General features: G+C 43.0%; 1 long non-coding RNA gene across 1 annotated transcript in view; it reads left to right on the forward strand.

Annotated features, from left to right (window-relative positions):
- Nucleotides 1-16,944, forward strand: part of LOC146860313 (uncharacterized) — a 45,530-nt gene that overhangs the window by 21,352 nt on the left and 7,234 nt on the right. Inside the window, exon 2 of the long non-coding RNA XR_014979133.1 lies at nt 5,495-5,813. This is a non-coding gene — a long non-coding RNA (uncharacterized LOC146860313). The remainder of the gene's footprint in view (nt 1-5,494; nt 5,814-16,944) is intronic.

The following is a 16,944-nucleotide window of genomic DNA, read 5'->3' on the forward strand; positions in this document are numbered from 1 at the left end:
TAAAGGTTTTTAAAAAAAAAAAAAAAAAAAAAAAAAAAAAAAACAGAGGAGGCAATCGGAAAAATTGGAAGGGAGCCAATGGTACCAGGCAGTGTTTCCCAAACTGTGGTCCTCGGACCCCAGGGGTCCGTGACACATTCCTAGGGGGCCCGCAGGAAGCAGTTTTAAAAGCATTGCAAAGTATCTTGTAAAATTAGCAGTTTCCAAACAACAATAAAAGTGTCAAGATAACACCAGTTATTAATGTACCTGCTGGAGAGAGATGAAAGTTTTGTCCAGTGGCAGCTTTGACTTATCTAATGTAGCACAGAGGGTTAATATGCCTACTGCAAAGAAGGTGTACCATGCATTTTTTTTTAAAGTATTTTTCTTGCATAGTTCAGTGGCTTACTGCTTTTGTCACAGAGATTCTTTTGTTACTGTGCAGTTCATAAGTGACAATCGTAATCTAGCACAGTGACCTATAAACTGTCATCGAAGAGCTGCTTACAAACTGCAAGGTACAAGTTAGTGACTTATGTTTTTTCCCAGTCTGATGCCGCTAAAACTGTGTATTTAGGTGGAAATGCATTTTTATTGTTAAAGTCAATGCTAACCACTGTGTTATGTTCTGAATCCTGACTTTGTGCTTCTCCAGACTAAGGACTCTTCAAAAAATGCCTACAAGTATGAATGACATGGGAATTCTACACCTTTTAGTCCCCTTTGCCTTATGTAACATTTTCTTTACACTGATTTACATGTATGAGTCACTGTTTCTATATGGGTGTGTAATGCAAAGTACTCTGACATCCTACAATGGTATGAGAGATGCTATAAAAAATAAAATACATGTGACAGAGGGGCTATGGAGAGAGAGAGGCACTGTTGGAGGGTGATAGTGGGGGAATCATTGAAGAACCCCCAAAAAGATGGTCGTATCATGGTGCATAGTAAGGTCCGCCACTTCAGAAACGCAGGGTTGCACCATAGTTACAAGAATATGGTGCAGCCCTGTGTTTCCTCTGCGTTGGTGCTACACTTAATAGTGTAGTGCCAACGCAGGCACCCTTGCACCATAGTGCATGGGTGTCTGCATGCAGGGGATGATTGCTTTTGTACAGGAAGGGCCCCCTTCCTGCACATAAACAATCTTGAAATGCTGTTTTGTCACTTCTATGTGTGCTGCTTAATGCAGCACACATGGAAGTTACAAAATGTAATTTTTTTAAAAGATTGTTTATGTGCAGGAAGGGTCACCTTCCTGAACATAAACAATCCAAGACGTTTTGCAAAACGAGGAGAAACAAAGCATTTCTCCTTGTTTCACCAAGTTAAGACCAGGTTTTCCCTGGTCTTAATTATGGCTCTGCCTCCCATTTATGCTGCCCTTGTAAATTGGGGGCAGCGTCAAAATCAATGGGTGTTGCGATGGAAAGCCCACCGCAACGCCCACTGCCCACCCCTTTCACTTGAAGCATTGGGTGAAAGGGGGTCTTATTTACAAGGCACTGTTAAGCCAAGTAATGGGCCAGATGTACGAAATGTTTTGCGGCCGCAAATGGTAGATCCTCCCGTTTGCGGCCGCAAAAAAGGGTAAAATGCATGTACGAATTCTATCCCACGAGTCAGTGACTCGCAAAATAGCATTTGCGACTCTCGCTATTAGGAATGGGCGTTCCTTCCTAATAGCGACTCAATATGCGATGTACTGATGTTTTGTGGTTGCATTTGCAGCCGCAAAACACTCGCAGTCTACCACCTACTTCAAGTAGGTGGTAAACCACTCGCAAAGAGGAAGGGGTCCCCAGGGGATCTCTTCCCCTTTGTATGTGGGAAAATATTTTTTAAGAGCGGGCAGTGGTCCCAGAGACCACTGCCTGCCCTAAATAGAATGAAACTGCAAGGTTTCATTTTTCTTTTTTTAAATGCATCCCGTTTTCCTTTAAGGAAAACGAGCTACATTTGAAAATGGTGGTCTGCTGGTGACCCCAGCAGACCTCCATCCCTCTGAATGCTACCCATTCCTAAAGGGGTCGGAAATTGCGCCTGCCTCATAAATATTAATGAGGCATGCAATTTGCGACCCCATTAGGAATTACAAACAGTGTCTGAGACACTGTTGTGCATTCCAATCAGCGAGTCGCAAATGCATCGCAATTTGTGACTCGCTAATTGACGGGTCGTACATCTGGCCCTAAGTGGCTTAACGCTGCCTTGTAAATAAGGTGAAGCCCCTCTCGCCACAGGAATGTTGCAAAAAGTGTTGTTCCCATGGTGATAGGGGCTTGTAAATATGCCCCTAAAATCCTTGGTAATTCGATTATTTGTTTTCTGTGCACACATGTGTTTATTTTTTTCGAATTACTGTTTTAATGTTTGAAATTTAAATCCTACAAATTGCTTGGGGGTCCCCGGATTCCAGTGGTGACTCAATGGGGGTCCTCTGGAGTCAAAAGTTTGGGAACCACTGGTACCAGGTCTAACAGTCATTCTCCTACCAAGCTGTCAAATTCTGGAATGACCAATCCCAATACATCAGGGTCGCTTCACTTCTTAAATTCCTCAAGAAGCTGAAGACCTGGCTATTCAATATGTCTTCTTGCAACACCAACAAGACTGCCTGTATTCAGGCCCAGGCTCACTACACGCCTACTCTCACCAACATAGTGCCTGGATACACTGATGGATGACAAGCAGCGCTCTACAAATCCATCTCAGCTTACATTACATTTTGTAAACAGAGGAAACAGAGAAAGATATTTCACAAAGAGATTTCAGGGAGGCTGCAACAGTTCCAAATATATGCATTTATATTTTGATATCTCAGATGATGGAGGTATCACAATTGCTATATTAGGACTTCTTTGCCTACCTCTCTTGTATGCACTGATTGCAGGTCAAATACATCTCAGTATTCTTCACTGCAGGAGGACAAAATATATCAGATTGTTACTGCTTAGGACGTTGCTTGACAGGATTGTGATAATTAGCTAGCTGCTAATTTAGAATATATTATTGGTATTTTAGAGAGGATAGCTCATTACAGAGTGATTTGCAGCAATTAATTGAAGGATTGTAGAGAATGTAGAAATGATATTCATGGGAGTGCCCTATTATTCCCTTTATTGAAGATTTATTTGGTGATGAAGTGGCCTATTCACAAACTGCATTTTGCAGTACTTAAGTAGTGCTATAATAGTGTTAGACCTGGCATCCTTGGTGTGGTTTTCACCTAACCTTTTGCCTTCAGACCTCCTGTTTTTGCTGACTATGTTTTTGCTGGCCCTAGGACTCTGCACACTTTACCCCTGCTAACCAGTCCTAAAAGGCTTGTGCTCCTTCCTAAAACATTGACTTGTACCCAATTGGCATCTTTAATTTACTTCTAAGTCCCTAGGAAAGTGGTACTACCTGTGCCCAGGGCCTGTAAATTAAATGATACTAGGGGGCCTTCAGCACTGATTGTCCAACCCACTTTAGTAGCACTCTAATTAAGTCTTATTACATTTTATAAATGTAGGTTCCAAATGGTAACAGGTAGCCCCTTCATGTTTGGTGTTTCTGAATTCACGATTTAAAATCCTAACTTATGGTGAAGTCGACATTTAACTTACAATTCTGAAAATGGCACTTTTAGAAATTTGGCATTTTACTTGCCTTAGCTAATTGGTGCTTGCAGCCTGTCTCTGGGTAATATGACTGGGTGTGGGTGACAGTTGGGCTTTGTGTATTCATCTTAGACAGCCACACGCAATGGAGAGCTGAGGTGTGACAGGATGGGAGGGAGGAGCTGGACCCAGCCCTATTGCGCTTGAATAGGCTCTGTTCTGTCTCCACACAACAACTATAGTTAGTCTGAAGGCAGGGCCAGGAAGGCAGGGCACCTGCGCACTTCAAAGGCAAACCTCTAGAAGCTTCTCCCCACTTCAAAGGCACAACTGTGTATCAATACTGTACTGTGTGTGGCGATATACAGGTGAGTCTTTTTTGTACCATATACAGATTGCCAGTATTGCCCACATATTGGCTGAACTCCGGTAATGGGTAGATGGTGTTTTTCCACATATATCATGCATATGCGTGCATCTGACATGTAGGCATCGATATATTTGGAAAAAGTACCCACCACTGCCACAAGATCCCCACCTCCACACCGCTAGCCAAGTGGTAAACTCGTAATAGGGCTGTCTTTGGACCGCCAGAGCCGTGGGCTCCTGGCAGGGGCATAGACGGTTCTACGGCGGTCGGACCACCAAACTCGTAATAAGGCCCTCTATATTTCTCCTACTTTGGGCAACCTATTTCTGGGACAATACTGCACACATGAGACTGAGTTTATTTTCTCCAAGTCTTCTGTTTTTTGAGAACATCTTTTTATTGTATTTCTGTCAGGGAAATTGCATTAATCACTGAAATTGTTTGCATCTCAGACAATTTATCTTCACTTCCATGGTTCATTTTCCGCGATCATAGGGGCAGTACATCTCCCACAGCTCAAATGTGTTGTATGCTGCTTATGCCTCAATAAATCTGTTCGAGAAGAAGTTTTGTTCCTGACCTTTGCTACTCTTGATCCGCCAGACCCCACAGACGCCAACTTTTGTATATATTATCATAGAGAACTTCTTCGTCCCTATATCGTTTTTTAGCTTTCATGCAGATGTAATTCCCTTGCTTCCAATGCTCAAATTGTCTGTTTGGTGTAATCTCCCCAGTGTCTCATAATGTCTCTTTTTGCCAACATGCACCCCATGGAACAAAACACTGCCTTGTATCTATTAAGACTGTCCTCCACTGAAACCTCCACTATGGCCTGTTTAGCTGTGAGTGGGAAGCTTTCTCCTAGAACCTCTGACATTTCTCCTTGTATCTACGCCCAGAACCTTGGTAGTAGGCCATAGGCCCATAACCCATGCATAACTGTACCCTCCCCATTTATGCAAGTGAGGCAATTTGCGAAGGGAGCAAGGCCCATCTTAAAGAGACGTGTCCTGTGATAGTATGCTCCAGCTAGAATTTTGAGTTGGATAAGCCTAAAAGTATTTCTGATAGCAAACTTGCTTGGGTGTTGAAGTATCTCACTTCAGTCTTCATCCTCAATTCCTCCTCTATCCTTCTTCTATTTCTCTCTAAGATGTCGCAATTATCGGGGTGTTGTTGATTAGTGTTTTATCAGTCAGCAAGATGGCCCCTTTACCTAGCTTCTCACCTTGATCTCTCCTTTCAAATGGAGTTGTATACTGCTACTCTGTTTAGGCCTTATCTATCGTTCCTAGTGCATTTCTTAGTTGTAAGTAATGATAGTGTTGTGTGGTGTAATTCAAATTCTCCCTCCAGTTTCTTAAAGAATGAGTCATTGAGATAGCGTGGGGTGCATACAGTAATATTAGCAGTGAGGTTTTTCTAAATACCACCGCTGTTCCTACAAAGAAAAGTAACAATGTATGGCACTGCCTAGCCTCCCCTCTAATCAGTGACTAACCCAAGGTCTTGTCTCTCATTCGCTCCTCAGATATTAAAAACCGTCATCTCTGACCATCAGTCTGTGGCCGAAAAAGGCCTCCTCCTGCCATTCCCAGGTGCTGAACATCACCGATTTGTAACCCGAGCATGTTCAAAACGTTTTATCAGCATGGAGATCGATGGATTCAGTCGGAACATGTACCTTACAACATCATTCATGCTGAGTGACATTTTGTCTTCTCCACTGGACTGTTTTCAGAAACAAGCCTACCCTATGTTCCCGAAGGTGTCAGAGTGCTTTACAAGAGAACCAGCTACTTTACATAAGGACATCAGAATACATGGATTACATACGAGATAAGAAACAGGTACATGCGTTTAAATACAAAAAGAACACTTTACAATAGTATGTACGAGAGATGTGCAATTTAAACTCACAGCGCAGACATGATCTGCCCATATTGGCTGGAACTGAGCACAAAGAGTATTGGCAGGAAAAAGCGCAAAGAATATAGTATTAGCATAATGATATTATATAGTATAGCATAATGATATACAAAGGCAACAGTGTACATAGACAGTAGACAATGGCCAGTCAATTAAACGATATACGATGGAAGTATATGATGATTGTAGGACTTGGCCTTTTTGGCTAAAGTTCCCTAAACCTAAAAACTTTCCCCCTTAACCGTTTTCCTGACATAGAGATGGCCATTTAGATGCTTGGGGTACTTTGCCACTGCTGATCAGTGTCAAAGTACAAGTGTTCCCTATGTAAAACGTAATGGTGATTGGTTGGGCATGATTGGTATGTTTGCCTTACTAGTAAAGTCCCTAGTGATGTGCACTGTGTGTGCCAGGGCTAGTAATGCAACGGCGCGCGGAGAAGTAAACTCATTCCTGCAGTGTAGGGCCTGCTTGCAGAGTGCTAAGTTAGCATGTTGTCCTGACAAGTCTAACCACTTGTCAGACCTGACTTTCTCTTTTACATACACATTGGGCACCCCTGTGGTAGGTCCCAGGTAGCCCCTGGGCAGGGTGCAGTGAAAGTAAAAGGAAGGACATATACTGAGGTGTGTGCTATGTTCTGACAGTGAAAACCACTCCATTTCGTTTTTCACTGCTGAAAGGCCATTCTGCCCATAGGACAGAATGTGGGAGGATGGGTGTTGTGTTTGTTAGCCTAGTTTCCTGTCAGTTTCTAATGGAGAGGTGAAGTTTAGTATGTATGATCTCCCAATGTCATAACACATCTTTCTGTGAAGGTGGTTTTGTCACTGTGTGTTCAGAAACCACTCTTTTAGAAAGTGGCTGAGTTTTATTCTCTAGGCATTTCTGTGTGTCTCTGCTGAAATGTGGATCTGGAACTGAGAGGTGAGAGGAGCTGGGAGAGGTCTTGAACCAGGCAGGGGTTGAGATGGCACCAAGCTGCCCTGCATCCGGAGAGTAGGGGGAGGAGAAGCCCGGGAGGTGAAAAGGCCTGGGCTGGTGCTATAAACCAATTGGCCCATCACATGCTGAGTGACTAAGGATCCAGACCCCCAGTATCAAAGGGAGAGAGGTGACACTGGGAGGGAGACACCCAGAACTGATTTAGAGAGGGGTTAGGGACCCCAGAGCACAAACGAACTTCAAAGACATTAAGGGTATAACTATGAGAGCTGAAGCCTCTGAACGTTGGAATGAAACAGATATAGATTGAGACTGAAAAGGCTTGGACCCATTCTGTGGTCAAGACGAACCTCTGCTAAAAAATGAGCAACTGAAGAGACTGCTGTGGAAAGACCAATTTTTGCTATGTGATCTGGGGCTGGTCTGCAGTTTGCTGTTCTAACTAAGAGAGAGGCTGTTGGGACTGTGCTTGGAGGCGCTGGGTCCCCTTGCTTGAAGAAGACTGTGCTTTGTGCTGTGTCTTAAAACCCCAAGGGCCCGAAGTGAGCTAGCTCCCTGTTTGGAAATACAGGATCATAAAAGTTTTCGGAGAAGTCCCAAGCAACGCGGTGTGCACATGCTTTTGCAGCTTAAGACCCTCAGAAGTTGTGCCTTGTGATCGTGGGCACGCAGGAGTAAGCTGAGTCTCGGACGCGCTGGGTGCGTGTCATGGTGCTGGCCAGGGCGTTGGTGAGGAGTGCCTGGTCGTGGTGTGCACGGGGAGACGAAGTGAGACTCGGACACACAGAGTGTGTGTTGTGGTGCAGCCAGGGCGCTAGTGAAGAGCGCCTGGGCATCATGTGCACCAAAAGAAGAAGTGAGTCTCGGACGTGCAGAGTGAAGAGCGCCTGGACATCGTGTGCAACGGGAGAAGAAATGAGACTCAGATGCGCAGAGTGCATGACATGGTGCAGCCAGGGCGTTAATGAAGAGCTTTGTATACAATAAATGACCTGTTCACACAGTGAAGACACTACTCATATACCTATTAAAGTTGTCATATATTTTTTTGGGACAATCTATAAAGCAAGTGGTTACACCATCTATACTGCTATAGGTATGAATCACCAATAAAGAAAAGAAAAAGGATTTCATACGAAGTAAGGACCATCTCTGTAACCAGTGGCTTGTGTCTCTAACACCCTGATGTGGTGAAAAAATTGTGGTGAAGAAAAATTGTGAAAGTGGAGTGATGGTGCCTCACGGTAGCAACACCAGGGAGGATAAAGCAGGAAGGTACTCGCCTGCTACCTCAAGATCTCATCATTAGCTACCACCACTCCAAGGAAAGAAATGTGCAAAAGAAAATAGATGGGTTAAAACCCAAAAGACAAAGTGCTAGGGTGTGTAATAGGAAATAGCTGTGCAATGATTCGTGCACCAAATGCGACCCCACAACTATGTACAAACTTGAGCTAGATCACACTGGCTTTCAATTTTTATTCTGTGCTGTGTGTCTGCTCTTATTAAAATGCCGACATGTTTCATTGCCTTAGGATGAACTCACGGCAATTTCTTCAGGGCGTGGGGAATTATCGCTCCACCCTGCACCACCACTTGTCTATTAAAAACAATTCGGGATATTGCCCAACATGGGCATACCTTTACCCTCGAGCACTTGTGTGTGCGACTGAGATCACTCCTTCAAGGCTCTTCCGGTCACCTCCTAACGTGAGTCGTGACCGAGAACGTATACAAGTCTTTAGAGTGGGGGACGACCTGTTCTCTGCCCCTACAGCTCCTTAGTGTGTTTTGGTTTTGGCGTTAATGAAGAGCGCCTGGGCATCGTGTGCACCAAAAGAAGATGTGAGTCTCGGACACGCAGAGTGCGTGTCGTGGGGCAGCCAGGGCGTTGGTGAAGAGCGCCTGGACATCGTGTGCAACGGGAGAAGAAATGAGACTCGGACGCGGCAAGTGCGTGTTGTGGTGAAGCCAGGGCGTTGGTGAAGAGCGCCTGGACACCGTGTGCACCAGGAGAAGAGGAGAGACTTGGACGCGCAGGGTGCATGTCAACTTGCAAGCAGGGTGTTGGTGAAGAGCGCTGGGTCATTGTGAGCACCAGAGAAGAGGTGAGTCTCGGGCACGCGGTGTGTGTGTTGAAGTGCAACCTGAGGCGCTGGTGAGGAGCGCCTGGGTAGGGTGTGCACCGAATTTGAAGTAAAGTCTCCACAGTGCTGTCTCGATGTTGACTGAGACTGCCAGAAGGAGGGCCAAGTCATTGGGCCCTCGGAGTAAACCAGCAGCGGCCCGGACCGGCAGCCCCAGAGGAGCTGAGCCGTCGGCCCGAGTCCGCCGCACCCCGTGACAGAGTTCTTGATCAAGGCCCAAGCCGCTGACGTCGGAGAGGAGAGTGGGGTCGTGCCCCCTCAGGTAACGTGGGTCACCACCTGGGGTGGGGTGCGGGCCCGAAGAGACACTCTCTCGGCCTCTCTCTTCTGTCAGCTGGGCGAGCCGTTGCTTCGGCTCGGATCACGGCCCATGCTGACCCAAGGAGGGGCAGTACTGGGGCCAGAGTGGGAAGCAGTACTTTTGAGTCATCATTTGATCCATAACGGGGGCACTGTTAACGGAGCACATAAAACTGTCGTATTACACTTTGCATTATTGCTGCTAACGAACTATCGAACAGTCGTATGACGCCTGACCTCATTTGTGCCTGACGAACTACATGCTTGGTGCACTACGCACTGCGTTATTTTTCCCTTGCAGATTACCTGATTGTAACGTGGCTCATTGCATTATTTCTTCAGTGCACAGTATCTGATTATAACGTGGCGCAGTGTATTATTTCTTCATTGCACTATACAGGATTGTAGCGTGACGCATTGCTTTGTTTCTTCCTGATACAGGGCATGCTGGTGGTGATACGCATTGCATTATTCCTTCAATTGCAAAGTACATGACTGTGGCGCTATGTATGGTATTGTTTCTCTGTTGCACAGTACAAGAGAATATTGTTACGCATTGCAGTATTTGTTTCCTTTTGCAACGTGTGTGATTCTAGCAATACGACTTGCCTAACCTTTTGGGAAACGGTTAGAAGTGAGCTTAACTGTTGGTTAGAAGCGGTGGTTGGGATTAGAACCTACCAACCCACTGGAAAGAATACTACCCATTCTTATATGTTGATTTGTATCGTGTGGTCATATTGTATAATTTCTTATATAAAGATTATACTCATTTGATCAAAACTCGTGTGGAGTCTATTTGTGGGGACATCATTGATTTGCTGTGAGCGTGGTTGCACATACTGTACACTTGTGCCTTGGAGATAAGCCAGGTTGCTCGTGCCAAGCTACTAAGGGGGTGAGCAGGGCTATCTCAGACGGTGTCCTTACTTAGCCTAACGTTGAAGCGAGGGGTCGGGGACTCCTGCCTCCAGCATTTGGTGGCGGCGGTAAGCGATAAGTACCCCCACTTCCAACAATGATCCATTTTCAGACAGATGGTGGACCTACACACATGGCAGTCCCTTTGTCTGCAGCCATCAGGGACTGTGCCACGCCTTCATTATTTGGGTTGCGTCAGACACACATTACAATAGACCCTCAAGAAGGAGTAGATCTTCAGCAGTTTTTGTGCCCTTATTGGAAAGGAGAGCCTCCAAAATGGGTGTCTGTTGCTGGATAGATGATGCGTAGTCCTACCCAAGTTTCTCCTAGTTGGGGTATGTCCAGCCTGGAGTGGCCAGGGCGGTTAATGAAGTGGTGAGAGATGGCAGCCCTGCTATGGACCACTTTGAAGTTTTACATTGTGGACATTTATCCGTTCACCCAGCTTAGCCCTATCCCTTTGGTTTCCAGCGTTCGGAAGAGGAAACTCCATTTAAAAGAGTTGCACACCTTCTGGGCATCAAGAGACAGGATAGCTGTAGATTAGTCTCTCCTTCTCCACCTCTCCATCCAGTGTTGCACCCTGCTCTGGTTGAGCCGCGTACAGTGATAAACCCATTTTGTGCTGTGTGTATCAAGTGTGGGACACATCAGATAAGCTTATTTGCTAGCACTTTGGCCAGGAGTTTAACCTCTATGCTCCTCAGCAAAATCGATCATTACAAGGAAACTAATTACCTGGATTTCCTTCCTTTTGAATCACCACTATTGTTGATTACCTGAGATCATTAAGTAAGTGCTTTACTTTCCTATCTTCATTAAACATATCTGAATAGGTGTCCCAAGCAGTAAATCAAATTTCGTATACAGTTCACCCAGTAGGTCATTGGGGCCCTGGGCCTTGCCCATCGGCAGCTGTTGTATCGCTTCCTCCACTTCTTCTATCACAATAAGGCTGTTCAGACCACCACAATATCACATGTTAATTTTAGTTTTGTGATCTGATGCTAGCATCTCGCTCGTCAAGGCTGGCCTCCACTTCCCCATCACTATGCGTCTCGTGGAGGCCTGGGCAATTCCCTCAACTACCCTCATCTTCCCTTACTTTCCAACCCTCTCCATTTTTAACTTTCTCCACCCACTTCATCCTGTCCACCTTTCTAATGTCAGGCTAACCGCTTGTCAGATTTGTTACCTACTTCATATATCCTCTTTTGAGTGGAATAAAATCACTTTTTTTTGCCATATTGCTCACAAATGGTTGTATTCTGCCCTCATGCAGTCCAGCTGCCTTTGGGCTGTGGATCTGACTTGTTCAGAACTTCTTTATTTTCTTCACCATCTGCCAAAGCTGGGTTCTTCTAATGGACATCTGTGTTATTGCCTGTCCCGATCACTGATATATAGCACTTCCAAATGGTCTGTGCCATTTCTCCTGTTCTTGTGTTGCCTTCAAAGTAATAATTTGTTGCATCCCTAAGTGGTTTCCTGCTGTTTTCCTATCTTGAAGATTTCTTAAACTCAGTCTCTATATTTCCTTCTTACTACATGACTATTTGCCAACTGCATGCCCGTGTGGAGTGGTTTAAGATTATTCTGGCCTTGTAGTCTATGTCCACTACTCAAGGCAGGTTCTTATCTGAAATCAGAATGTAGTCAATTCTGGAGTATATATGGTGTGCCTCTAAGTGATGGTAGTATTAAGAGTAGTACAAGTGAGCCCTTCTCCACATACCAAGCAGGCCGTACCCATTTATAAATGTCTTTAATCATGTCTCTCCATGCGGTTCCCTGCAGGCTCTGTCGAGTGAGCTGTCCATAACATCATTCAAGTCCCCGAGCATCAAGTATGGTGTATCCAAGTGTTTGTGTCCCACTTCACTGAACACCTTATCTTGCAGTATTTGAGGAGCATATACACTAACAAGTGTGAGTGTTCGTTGTCCCCAAGTCCCTATCACATGAGTATGGCACCCATTTGGGGCATCCAATTTTTCCAGTATTGTTACTTGGTGACCCTTTTTCTCTTCAAGTCTTCAAACTTAAGATTAGCCCTCTGGCCAATGTTTTTGTCTTTTCTGTTTGCACCATTTTCTACCTCAATTGTTTTTGTCCCTTTCTATTTCTACCAGTTATAGTGACCTGACACTTTTATGAAGGGTGTAAGTGGTGTAGTGCTCCTGAGATAATTTCACTTTCAGGTAGTGCTCAGACTCAAACAGCTGCCTACCACAGAATGAGCAGATACCTAAACACCACACTTGCTGCTAATTCATAAAGATCCCCTCACTGCAGCCCCCACACTCACCAGTAAGCTTCCAAAGAGGAACATGAAGGAAATAGGTTTCTGTTACAATATTTGTGAGTGTGACTTGTAAAAGTTCAAAGACATATCAACTACATTTTGAAAATAATTCTGAGCTATGTGAAAGTGGGGGGAAACCGAGAATGGGCTTAGAAATGCTGAAGGGCCGTTTACCTGCACAAAGCAAGCTAAGCACATACCTGGGAGGTCAAGGGCCAGTAATACTAGGGTACATTTTATTAATGGAGTGAGGGTACATTCAGGTTAATTATGACATCTCCATGAATTGCTTTCCTTTGAATTGCTCCCTTTAAGGTAATGTAAGTGTAGGAGATTTGGGACAGGTAGGAAACCCAGACAGTGTGGTACTGCATTATCCAGAAGGGCTACTGTGAGCTTCATAAGCATCGTCATTGACTTAACAGTGAACCATTATGGGTAATTTTTTAGAGCGAAACTGTAAATTCGAAGGTGAATGTCAACGTTTTAAACTCGATCAACAGTTCCCTTAACATGGCCAGTCAACATACAGTTCAGCTAGGTTTTTTACCCGAGCCGGCCGCTTCAGTAATTGTTTAGCACAAAACTACAAATCCAAACACAAGAGGCACTATTTTGAACACTAGTAACCAAAATCCAATCAAAATTGTATTTTTTAGTTGAGTTTTCACTTGAATGGACAGTTTGGATAATTTTTGTGCCCAAGATGTATTTTCTGTAATTATGTTAAATTTTGCATTAATTACGCTACACTTAATTAGATTAGTTACTCCTACCCCTATTTTTAATCCAGGGGCTCATCTATGTAAGGAGATGCCTACTGTAAACTGTATATGTGCCATCTGGGTATTGTGTGGAATTTCTATAGAAATTAGGACAAACCCTCACGCACCAATATAGGTGACCCGCTTTATCATTGGAATTTTCATATCAGAAGCACTCATGTTGAAAATGGGTATGCCTCAATAGATTTTAGGGTAAGCAGTCTTGTGAAAAATGGATAAAAATCCCTTTTGATCATCCTTTGATTCCTTTTATTAAACATTTCTAGAGTGATGTTTAAAACAGGAAGAAGTGAGGCTATTGGTGATAACTATTGTTCCTCCAAACAAAAGGAGCGTTGCCCCTATTGGCCAATCTTCCATCCTTCGTGGTTTTTCTGTGTTTTTTTATTGCAGAAGAAAGTTATCTAGAAATGAACCATAGTGGCCAGTGTTTAAATCAGGCTTCTAAGACCTTGGCTTATATAGTGGAGGTGCGTGCTACTTTACTCACGAATATACATTTTTAGGCTTCCTCCTTACCTATGTACAAAAAGCCCTCGACACACAATCTCGCAAGCCTCCATATGATCGTGTAGTGAGGCTATTTATACCACAGCATTTCCCGCCTTGATTTTTTTGCTTGATTGCCGTGACATGGGTCACAGTCCGAGGCCATCTTTAAGTTTGAGCATACTCACCCCATTACTATGGTGGTGCGTTTCATGCCTTCAAGAACTGTATTGATTCAAAATCTTTAAAAGTCTGCTAAAAATCTTTAAAAGTTGTTGTAATGGTTGGATGTTATTTCATTCTGCATCACTTAGTGTGTGTATACAGCCGATGCAATGTTGGTCAAGCACGGCGGCCATGTTAGAACCATGCTCACTGTTAATATACTATTAAAGGGGCTTGGATTCCCTGCTGGTTAAGGGACATTCGGTTGCCCTAATAATGTTCAGAGGGTTTAATGTTACATTTACATAATATCTATCATACCATCCTGGTGTTATGGACGCCTAGTAAATATATTGTTGGTCGCACATGGCGGCAATTACTGGGCAAGGCTTGTTATTTATAGATCAGGGACGTGCTAAAGTTAGTCACTCCACTGAAATTAAAGTTTAATTATACGCAAGCTACCTCGCTTTGTTAGTATAGGTACAGTCTATGATGGTCTTTGGTGACTGTATTGCATAGTGTCCTAACAGACTTATAAGGGGTGTCGTAATAAGCCCTATAAATTCAGGCAGTGTATGGAAGATTATAAATAAAACAGCGGACATTTCTACTAATTTCGTATTGGTTGATCCTTCCTTTCCAGTAAAAGTATGCCTCTCTTGCTTAGTGTATTGGAAAATCCTCCATCATTTATATGTAGTGTACTTCATCTCAATGACCGTCCCGCTTGTTGACCATTTGTGAGTCAGGCTTAGTATTCTATTACAGCATAGGACGTATTTTAATTACATTTAAGACCTAATATCAGATTCTTTGAGTTGTGCTTACTCAGTGTATTGTTCACAAGACAATTATTTGGTTTAGGACACTACAGTATATGTTTAAAACAACCAATATATACTGCTTATATTAGTGGCCCCTCAAGTATCTAGTTATATTATCAAGTATCCATTATATTATTTCATATTATTTTCTACAAATATTTACCTTGGATTGCATACAAAGTACTGTTTCTGAGGTTCCTCACTTACCTAACCAGTTGTTCCCCTTCCTCTCTGTTAATTAACCACGTTTTGTATGTACTGAATTTGGACATGTACAACTGTTCCCTTTACTTCCTTTCATTTTCTAGATCTCCCGCTCTCACAGATCCCATAATACTTTCTAAGATAAACCATTTAAGATCCTCTTCATTATCATTTTTCTCTGACCAATGTTCGACCAGAGGGGCATTTTTTCTCCTCGTCCTTATCACTGACTTAGGTTTATTCAGTTGTAACCTAGCCTCCCTTGCTGTTTCACCCACATAGCCTTTGTCACATTGGCAGATGATTAAGTTAATCTCATATTTTGTCCTGCAATTGAGTAGGATTTTTACATGGTGAGTAGTGCCATTGTATCGACTCTCCCATTTTTTATAATAGTTTTACAATTGGCACACAAATCACATGCAAAATTTCCAATTAGGTGTTTCCTATCTAATATGCTTGTTTGGTGTGCTCCTCTTTTTTCTTTGTACCTGTGTATTAATCTATTGCGTATTGTGTTGTTCCTTCTGTGTGCAAAAAGGAGTTTATCTGAACCATCGCATTCTGGTTCATTTAGCAGTGACTAAATTCTATTAATCATGTTCCTTATTTTGTTACTGATAGGTGGGAAGTTTGATACACAAGTAATTCTTTTATTTGCATCGAGCATGTTCTCCCTATTAGAATATTTGTCTCTTTTGTATGCTTTTTTTAATTTCTTTTTTTACAGAGTTTTATATAGCGCGAACTTGACCTGAATTGGGTATCAGAGCTCTTTACATAGCACCAGTTGCATTACATGAGGACACATTCATTTTTGTTAGGCACGGGGAGATGAAGTGATTTGCCCAGAATCAAAGGATGTTCAGCGTCATTGCCGAGACTCAAACACAGTTCCTCAGATTCGAGGTCGACCGCCCTAGCCGTCAGGCCAACTCCTCTCCCCAATTGCTAATTAATCTTGTAGGTTAACCCCTGTTTAACAATTAATTTTGCAGTATATTGGCATGTTTGTCATAGTCCTCGCTACTTGTACAGTTACTACGTAGTCGGAGGAATTGGCCAAATGGGATGCTGGGGTGTTTACTTGTATAATGTAGCATGGTTGGTTTAGTGAATATTTCTACAGCTAGTTTGCCATCTATTGCCTTTATTTTGATGTCAAGAAGTCACGCTCCATTTTATTAACTAATGAGTTGAACTTGAGGTTGGGATTACCCCAGATCAACCATTCTATCAGGTGATCAGTTCCTCCTTACTACCTTGCTGGTTAAAAAATACATCATCGATGAATCTTGACCAGTGATATTCATTCGCATAGAAAGTCGATATATTATTGTATATGTGCTTGGCCTCAAATGCTTTAAAATATAAACATGCCAGACTCAGAGTACATGTGGCTCACATGCTGGTTCCTTTGGTATGGCAGAATAACTCTCCGTCAAACAAGGAAAAGTTATTTTTGAGAATTATTTCTACGCAACCGGTAATGAAGATAGAGTGTGCTGACAGATCACTTTTCCCTACTTGTAGTTTGTTTCTAATCATTTCTACAGTTGCATCTTGGGGTATATTGGTATACAAATGTTAAACAAACATTTAGATACATGATGAATGGGGGTAAATAGTATGAAAATAATACATTTTGAACTTAGGAGGAAATTGCAAACTGTATGTAATTGAATATATAATGCATTTCGTAATTGGCTGATTCTCTGGTTTTATAGTCCTTGATTTTAATATATATGTCCTGAAGAAGGTGGTGTGAATCAATCTGACTTCCACTGCATCAACAGATTTTAAAAACCTTTTTAAATAGCAGTGTAATTAAATGATATAGGAATTTAAATAGTATATTTATGCATGTGATTCTTGATTCATATGCTTTTAATATGAATTTGTGGATTATAATAATTTTTAATAAATGTTAATCCCACCGCCGTGTACACAGCGGGAGTGGT

The sequence above is a fragment of the Triturus cristatus genome, chromosome 3_1 (assembly GCF_964204655.1).
Source record: "Triturus cristatus chromosome 3_1, aTriCri1.1, whole genome shotgun sequence".
Classification (NCBI taxonomy): Eukaryota; Metazoa; Chordata; class Amphibia; order Caudata; family Salamandridae; genus Triturus; species Triturus cristatus.